The sequence below is a fragment of the Grammomys surdaster genome, unplaced genomic scaffold (genome assembly GCF_004785775.1).
Source record: "Grammomys surdaster isolate TR1022 unplaced genomic scaffold, NIH_TR_1.0 372, whole genome shotgun sequence".
Lineage (NCBI taxonomy): Eukaryota > Metazoa > Chordata > Mammalia > Rodentia > Muridae > Grammomys > Grammomys surdaster.
This window is the reverse complement of record NW_021604791.1, coordinates 2880504-2890067: the sequence shown is the minus strand read 5'-3', so window position 1 is coordinate 2890067 and position 9564 is coordinate 2880504. Positions and strand designations below refer to the sequence as shown.

At 42.1% G+C, this 9564-nt stretch overlaps 1 non-coding gene across 1 annotated transcript; it reads left to right on the top strand.

The window, feature by feature from the left end:
• The first annotated feature begins 3416 nt into the window (after positions 1 to 3416).
• LOC114632301 lies at positions 3417 to 3559 on the top strand. Its single transcript, XR_003713065.1, has one exon. It is a non-coding gene; the product is annotated as a small nucleolar RNA SNORA48 (small nucleolar RNA).
• The last annotated feature ends 6005 nt before the right edge of the window (positions 3560 to 9564 follow it).

Below are 9564 nucleotides of genomic sequence, written 5' to 3'. Positions count from 1 at the left end.
AGCAACACTTAAAATCTGGAAAATACTGCATTAATAATTCTGTTTAGAAATATCCTGCCACCAAACAGTAAGTTCAGCATAAGCGTAGAGAGAAGGGGAGAGCTTTTGTCCTGTCTTGTATACTGCTTTGTTTTCATGTTTTGGAGGCCTAATTTTTTCAAAGAGGACTTTGGATGAGGGCAAGGATCTAGGGGAGGGAGGAGTTGGGGGAAACTGGAAGGAACAGATTGAAGGGAAACAGATGGAATGTATTGTATGAGAGAAAAACATATTTTCAAAAAAGGAAATATGCTAAAGAGAAATACTCTTGAATAAGTGGGAATTCCTCCTCCATTATAGAGAATTTATGTCACAGAGGATTAGTAAATACTGCAATAGGATGCATACAAAGTAATTCAACAACCTTTTCTGAATGTCTTCCATAGAAAGGCAGTATACCTTGTGTTTGGATGCAAAGATGAGAAAATCATAAGATAATTGGAAATAAACATGTAAATTTCTCAAAATGTGCTCTCTAGCTCTGTAAAGACTTCTACTAGAGAGGGGAGCTGTATTTATTTTGCTTATGAAATTAAGAAGAAACGTTGCATGAACATATGAACTCAGACAGTCACTGTCAGCATGCACAGGACATCCAGAAGCTCAAGGAAGACAAGATCCTAGATGGAGGGAAGGAAAGTGAAACAATTAGTTATCCAATACTAAAACAATAGACCCTGGAAACATGCATGAAAATAACATTATACATACAGATGAGAAGGTTATAATAGAAATATATGTGTATTCATGTATCAACAAGTAACAGAAAAAGAGGCCATAAATCTGAAAGAAAGGGAGGTTCTTAAGTGTCTTAGGATTTTACTACTGTGAACAAGACACCATGACCGAGGCAAGTCTTGTAAAGGACAGACAGCATTTAACTGGGGCTGGCTTATAGGTTAAGAGGTTCAGTCCAGTATCATCAAAGTGGCAATATGGCAGCATCCAGGCAGGCATGGTGCAGGAGGACATGGGTGTCCCTTATCTTCATCTGAAGGCTGCTAGCAGAATAATGACTTACAGGAAGCTAGGATGAGAGTCTTAAAGCCCACACCCACAGTGACACACCTACTTCAACAAGGCCATATATTCTAATAGGGCCACACTCCCTGGGACAAGCATATTCAAACCATGACATTTCACTCCCTGGCCTTCATAGGCTTGTTCAAATATGAGTCTATGGGGGCCAATCTAGACATAGCATAATGCAAAAATACATTAGGTCCAACTTCAAAAGACTACAGCAGACTCAACAATTTTAAAAGTTCAAAGTTCAAAGTCTTTTCTGAGTTTTATCCAATCATTTATCTGTAATCACCAAAGCAAGACAGAAAAGCAGCATGGCAAACTCCAAACTCTGTCAAAGTGGTCTTCAGATCTCCAACTCCTTTTTCATCTTTGTTCACTTCAACAAACTTCTTTCTCCTGGTCTGTTTTCACTCCCTGTTAGCAGCTTTCCTCAGTAGATAGCCATGGTTCTGGCATCTTGAACTACTTGGGTTCTCCAAGGTAACTTCAATGTTACATCTTCTTGTTTCAATGTCTGGGATCCACATATAATCTTCTGGGCTCCTGCATCACTTCTCCAGCTCTGCCCCTTCTGTGGCACTCTAAGCTCATCCAATCCATTGCCACTGATATTCTTGGTGATCATCCCATGGTACTGGCATCTCCAAATCAATGGATCTTCTGTTGCAACTAGGCTTCACCAATAGCCTCTCACAGGCTCTCTTCATGGTGCTGAGCCTCAACTCCTTTGCATGAAATCGTCAGTTCTGGACATAACTGCAACAGAGGCTGCACCTTCACCAATGGCCTTCCCTGATCTCTCACAGTACCAAGCCTCAGCTGCTCTTCATGACCCCTTCATGCCTTCAAAACCAATACCACCTGGGTGATTCTTACACATTACCAAGTCCAGCTGCAGCATGAAGTACAATCTTGGCTCTCTCTGGAACACATCTTCTTTGTGCTCTCAGAAAACACGTCTCAGGAGATTTCATCTCAGTGATGCTGGTCTCTTCTTAATCACCTAATTTCTTAGCTCCAGCTAACCAACATCAATTGTCCCAGTAGTTCCTTTTATTCTAGACTCTAAAGCCAGAGGCACATGGCTGAAGCTGCTGAGTTCAGCTGCCTGGTGAGACTGAAACATGGCCCCCCTTGTCCTACTACATCATCACCAGCTTTCTGTTTTCCAACTCCTTCTCTGTCTAAGCTTGGCTGTTCTGGAACTTGCTCTGTAGACTAACTTTGAACTCAGAGATCTGCATTCCTGTCTCCTAAACACTAGGATTAAAAGTGTGGTCCACCAAGCCTAGATTTAAGGTTTTCTTCACCTAGAACTTACTCTGATCTAGGTTGGCCTTGAACTTAGTGATCTGCTTGTCTTTGCCCCCTCGGATTAAAGGCTAGTACTACCATGCCTGGACCTAAACGTAGCAGATGGGATCTTGCCTCAAGATTGCTACCCCCTTAATTCGATTTAACATCATTAAAAACACAAGATTCACGTCCATTTCACTTTTTGGTGCCCTTTTAATACTAAAACCACATATTTTATATATATTTTTTTATTTTCTCAGTTTGCTATGCTTGTTTAAAATGTTCTTCATGAGACTTAATCAGACAACAAAGTCTATGATGGGTGTTTCTGACACTTCCTTCTTCAATATAATTAATCTGAGTCTCTTCACCTTAGCCTGAGGCAGACTCTTTAAACAAGGGCAAAAAGTAGCCACATTCTTCACCAAAATACCACAAAACAGTTGCTAGGCCACATAGGGATATTCTCCACTGAAACACTTTTGGGCCAGATCCTCATGACTTAAATCACTCTCAGTAACAACGTCTTCCATATTCTTACTAGGATAGAGCATTATGTCCCTTTTAAAGCATTCTACTGCTTTCTACATCCAAAGTCCCAAAATCCACATTCTTTCAAATGTGGTCAGGTCTATCACAGCAGTGCCCCAATCCCTGGTACCAACTTCCTTCTTACTTAGGGTTTTACTGCTGTGGACACCATGACCATGGCAAGTCTTTTAAAGGACAACATTTAATTGAGGCTGACTTACAGGTTCAGTGGTTCAGTCCTGTGTCTTCAAAGTGGGAACATGGAGGCATCCAGGCAGGCATGGTGCAGGAGAGGCTGAGAGTTCTACATCTTCATCTGAAGGCTGCTAGCAGAATACTGACTTCTAGTTCACTAGGATCTTAAAGCCTATGCCCACAGTGACACACCTACTCCAACAAGACCACACCTTCTAATAGTACCACTCCCTGGGGCAAGTATATTCAAACCATGACAATGGAAGACTTTGAAGTGAGGAAAAGGAAGGCAAAATAATATAATTGTATTATAATATTAAAAAAAATCCCCTTGGCAATGGGCCAAGTGATACTTGGTTGGTGGTATTGTCTTATATCTGTCAGGGGCAGAGCAGATATCAGTCCTTTGTTCATCCTAGCTTGATGTCTGGCTTGGTGGCCAAAGCTGTTTTATGCCTAGGACACATAAAAATCAAATCAAATCCAGGCAGTACAGCTCAGGAGAAGAGAGATAGACAGGGAACAGTATCGAGCCATGCTGGCATGAGATGATGTCCACAGATCTGCCACATGGCACAGGCGAGCCATAGGCACACAGAGTCCTCATTGCCTGACATCATGCAGTGCAGTACTAGGGGTAAGAAGACACAGAGAGAGATGAGGACCACCATGCTAGCCACAGGTCTACCCTCCAGTGCTCAGCACAGACAGGCCATAGAAACCTGCTTACAAGGCCAGAATGTCACACCCAGATTGTCAGCCTCATGATCAGCCTGCAGCAGGAGACACCACAATGTCCTAGTATGTGGTGAACAAATGGGAGAGAAAGAGAAGTAGACCGACTTAAACATTATGGAGAGAGACTCAAGGGTGGAGAAGAGTAGGCTGTCATGAATGGCCAGCCCCACAACCTGGGGCAACTGTGAGGTCTCATCCTAAGCTGCCACTGAAGGCCATGTTGGAACTCATGGTTTCATAGCAGCGGGGTCAGTATCCATGTGTCTGAGTCATCTCCCCACTAGAGAACATGGGGACAACTAGGAATGGAGCCACCTGGATTTCCAGGGGCTGTGCAGAACTAACCCTGCCTTTCACTGGTTATAGCACTCTGGAGAGGAGGCCCCATCTTGTAGCAGCAACTTGGAAGAGCAGGCCCTGCACCTTGCCCAGGCAGTGCAGTGGAACTGGTTCTAGTGGCTGAGATGTGGGTGAGCCAGCCCCAAAGGCATACATAAGTGCGGGAGAGCTGACCCCATCACTTGTCTGCTGTGAGGTGGGAAGAGTACAGGGGTGATGCCCATCCCTGCAACCACTGGCAGTTGGGAAAATTGTCCAAGAGCGTCACGGGCATGGGAGACCTAGCCTTGTTCCTCACCAGCTTCATCACTTAGAAGAGCAGACCCTGTACCTCGCCTGAATAGCACAGCAGAGTCGACCGTGGAGGAGGCAGGTGAACTGATTGTCTCTGCTACTCATCTGCAATAGTTATGGATGTGGGCAGATCCCCAACCCCCACCCCTCACTACATGTGGCAGTGGGGAGAGCATGAGATCTATCCCTGCCCCTCACCAGCTGCAGCCCAGGAGAGTAGGGTTTGTACCTCACCTTAGCTACACAGTAGAACTAGCCCTGGTGGCAGGGACATGGGTGAGCTATCTAGCAGAAATAGTGAAAAAGGGAGAGCAGCAAATCCTCTGTCGTGAGGTGGCCTGGACTTGGGGAATATGTCCTCTGTTCCTTTACCCCTCGTCATGTGCAGTTGGGCGAGCTGATTTCAGGATCATGAAAGCAGTTGAGTTGGCCAAGTCCATCACTGGCTCCAGGTCCTGCACCTATCCTGGGAAGCACAGTAAAGCTGGCGCTGGTGAAGAGGGCACAGGTTATCCACCAGGAGGGTGAGACTGCAGAAGAGGTGGCTCAGCCGCTTGTCTACCATGATGTGACCTGCGAGCTGGAGTGATGCCCCACCCCCACACCATGACCTGTATTAATCTGGAGAATGGGACCCTGAGGGCATGAGAGCAGGGATAGCTATTACTGGCCTGCAGTGTGATTTAACTTGTGTGCCTGGCACTTTAAAGGATCCCGAGTTGCCAGTTAACTGGCCCTTTAAGAATCCTTATCTGTTGAATTACTTGATCCTATGACCTCCAGTGTTGGTTGCCTCTTGGATTTCTGGGAACAGGGTACAAAAAAAAAAAATTTAAAAAACAGCTGAAGCTGAGAAAAGTGTGGGAGTGGGGTAGAGGCAGGGGAAACAGAGCAGAGTGAGAAGAGAAGGCATTTGGTGCAGAAGATATTCTTAGGATACAGTTGAGCCAGGAGAAGCTGGGCAAAGCAGAGAGGCTAGAACAGTTGTTATAGTCTGGAGCTGGAAGAAGGGAATGCTTAAATAGGGTATCAAAGGAAGAACAGTTGGGAGAAACCTTTGAAGGAACCTAGGCTGAAAGCTGGAAGAACTGGCAGGGAGTCAAGAGATCTGGTTACTGTTCTAAAAATGCTAGTCATTTTACACTAACCTGTCATTGGCTGTAGTACTTGGGAGAGTGGGCCCTGTCAATACAATGAAACTGACCCTGGTAGCTAAGGCATCTGTGATCCAGCATCAAGGCTCAAGGATGAGAGAGTTGGCCCACCCCTTGCAGACTGCAGTGCTTGGGAGCAGGAGCCAGCAGAGTATAGCTGGCTCCGGAGCTGTGGGTGCCCCTGAGGGCATGAGACCCTGCTTCCTTCCAATGGTGACATTAGGTGGCCTAGCTGGAGCAGAGTTGCATAGCTCATCCTGATAGTGTGGGTACAGGAGAGCTAGTAGGCTGACCAACTCAGCTACCACCCAGGCCCAGATCCTGGAATTTGAGTTAGTCTACCCCAAAATTTACAATGTCTATGAACCGCAGGAGCATGAAAGGGCTGGTCTTGCATATCCAAAGCTTCAGATTCTCCAGGACACAGGACAATAACTAGGAGAAGTCTGGTGAAGATCCAATATTGGTGGTGTCACAGAAGCCAGAGATCTCAAACCAGACTATTGACTCATTACAATGAACATTTGCAAGTGAAGATGTACAGACAGAGAGATAGACGGTGGGAAAAATTGTACCATACTACAGCTTCTAGGAAGAGATGTTTCTTACGCTTTGGATTTTCATTTTGTTTATTTGGTGGGGGGGGGTGTTTGTGTGTTTTGTATTTGGAGTAGTAAGTTAAAGGGCAAGGGTAGATATGAGGGGATTAAGAGATGAGAAGGACTGGAATATATGATGTGATTCTCACAAAGAACTAATAAAATGTCAAAAAATATAGTAATAAAATTATATCTCTCTATATATGAGTGATGAACTTCTCCAATAATAAAAATATTTTAAAAATATAAACAAAAAAGACTTCGTGTCACAAGTGTGTTTTAAATTGTGATTTTAGACTGTGATTAGCAGTGACTAGGGGAAATATTAAGAAAAATTGAAAGTAGGAAAGCTCATAGGTATAATGTAAGAGGTCATATAAAGACTGAAGCTGGAAAGACGTCAGATACCTCTCAGTGAAATATTGGAAAACAAAGCCAGACAAAGAGATCAGGAGTAAGTTCAAGAAAACAATGCAAAAGCAACTACTCAAAGTTTAACAATAAAATAGAAATCAAAGATAAGGGCAATGAAGAAACGGAAAGAAAGAGCAAGGCAGGGAAGGAAGAAACTCTGGAGCTGAAGAAGACATCTGAAATGAACTGTCAAAAAGATGCCTTAACTTTTTTTAAATGGATACGTAGATTCAGAGACATTTGAAATTATCTAGTTAGAGAAACAAAAAGGGAAAAGAATAGAAAGTGGAAAAGACAGTAGAAAGGAGAGGACTGGAGAGGAAGGAGAAGGGAGAGGAGGGAAGGGAAGGGAAGGGAAGGGAAGGGAAGGGAAGGGAAGGGAAGCTGATGAACTTTATGGGACACTGTCAATCAAGCAGTCTGTGCATTATGAGAATCCCAGAGACAAAGAAAGAAAAGTGAAATTGATGTTTATTTACATATACAGTAACAGTCAACTCTGAATCTAGAGGGAAAGTAAACATTATATTGCCCCAAATTTAAATAGCTCCAAATAAGTTGAGCATAGAGATTTCTTCACTGAGAAACACAATAATCAAACTGTACCCAGAGGGAAAGTGTTGAAAGCATAATGAGAAAAGCAACTTGTCTCCAGTAAGATTATAACTTGATTTCCATATTAGTCAGCTTCCTATTATAACAAAATACACACTTCTGGCTACTTAGGAAAGGAGGAGAAGTACATTTGGCTCATGGATCGGAAAGTCCACAGTCAAATTCTTGTATCCCCTTTGATGTGGGGCTTTTGGAAAGGGCAGCCCACTGCATATAATACTTCTTTAACCAGCAAGGATAGAGAGAAGGGAATGGGGTAAGGCTCAGTCACCCCTCGGATGGCATGCATCCAGCCCAGCATGAAGACAATACAACTGACCTTCCCTATTAAAGTCGTATAGCAAGTCCTAGTGTGCTCCTCCTAAAGACTGAAACAACAAGGAATTTTTGCTACTGTGGATGAAGGCTGGTAGAACAAAGCTGGTTACACATAAAATGAGACAACAAAGAAACTCTAACCACAACAGCAACCGAGAATATGGCCATATAGAAAAAAATTTTAAAATGCCTTAGACAAACAAGCTCACCACCTGCCTTACAGTAAAAGCTGAAGAGATGTCTGCATGTTGAACTGAAAGGATATTGATTAACATGAAAACATCTAGGGGTGTGATAAAACATGCAATCAAATATGGAGAACTTTAACACTGTAATGATGTTAAATAATTCTTTTAACTCTAATACTCATGCTAAAACTATTAAAGATAATTACAGATACAAAATATGTTAATGGATACATAACATGAAAATATAAAAGGGTGACATCAGTACCATCAATTGTGGATGATGGAGAGGTGAAGACACAGAGTGTTGTATAGGATTGAAATTATTTATTTTAAAACCTAACACTAACAGTTGTGATGACATATGTCTTAAATTCTGGGGCCATTACAAAAATATAAGCTTGTAGTGAATGCATGAAAAATAAAGGAACTAAATATGCCCCTTAGTGAAGTAAAACAGCAAAAGAAAATTAGAAGGAAATGTAGTACTAATACTGACAGTGTGCTTTCCAGATCATCAACCTTCTAGGTTGCCTTCAATCTACATCTAAATTCAAATACTATTAATCTGAAGCTCGATCTTGATGGCTACAGGGAATCTGTTCATTTCTACTGAGCTTTGGATGTTTAACCCTGAACAGCCCAAACTTCTTACATCAAGTGCTAGGCCTGGTTGTTCTCTTGCATTACCAAGAACATACACCAACATGTCTATTTCTCAAATTATCTGTCATCTGAGACTTTGGGGCTAAATAGTCAAAGAGTTCCCTTAATGATATTACAAAGTAATAATAACAATAATCAGCAAAATTGACCATGAAGCCTGTGAAAGCTTCTCATCTTTCCATAATGTATTTTTCTTATAACTGAATTCATTACCAGAATCTTGGATTGACTTTACTAACCCTACAACCTCATCTTAGTACTCTCTGTCTTCTACATCCCTAGATTCTACACATTTCTAGAAATCTCAGTAGCATTATAATTATCAAATTGAATATTTGCCTACCTAAAATGAATAAATTATGAAAGACATACAATATTCTCCTTCAAGGCATCTGATTTTTGGTTCATTCCCACTGTGTCCATATAGAAAATAGAGTTTTGGATTTGTTTGCAAGTATTTAAATACAAAAACTCTTCAAGGCATCAGTTTCCACATGTCAGAGAGCAAGTAGTCCAGGGAAAGAGGTAGACTAGCTTCAGATCTTCACTTTCCATTTTCTTCTCCAAATATAATCCCCCAGACCATCCCCAGCTCTCTAGCAGATATCCTGATATGGCCTCTCCTCCCTTTCTGGCTTCATTCCCAGGTGACTAAGTAGATCCTGATGACATACCCTGAAATTTTCCCTCCTATGGACTACCTCAGCCACCCCCTTATTTCTAAGTGTCAGTTCCCAATACCTAGAAGCCCAAGTAATCCCACATGGCAAGATCATAGACACATTCCCTAACAAGCAACCCACACCTACTGCACTCTCTTAAGAACCAAAGAAGGCAACAGAAAGCAAGGACTAAAACACCAACTATCAGCATCTAGAAGTATGGTCATACTCAAAAGAGATGCCTAGAGTCAATTGTTAAAAAAAATAATAACAACAAGAAAAACATGCATCTATTATATTCCAACAACTCTAATATAGGAGATAATAAGAAATGCAATACATCCAAAGCACAAGACAAAAACTTCAAAATAACTGTAACAAATAAGGGCTAGAGACCCTTAAAGAGGAATGGATGGACTAACCCTACAAGAAATTTAAGAAATTTAAGAAATTTCTTAAAGTACAAAGAGTGGAATGAAACAAACAAAAG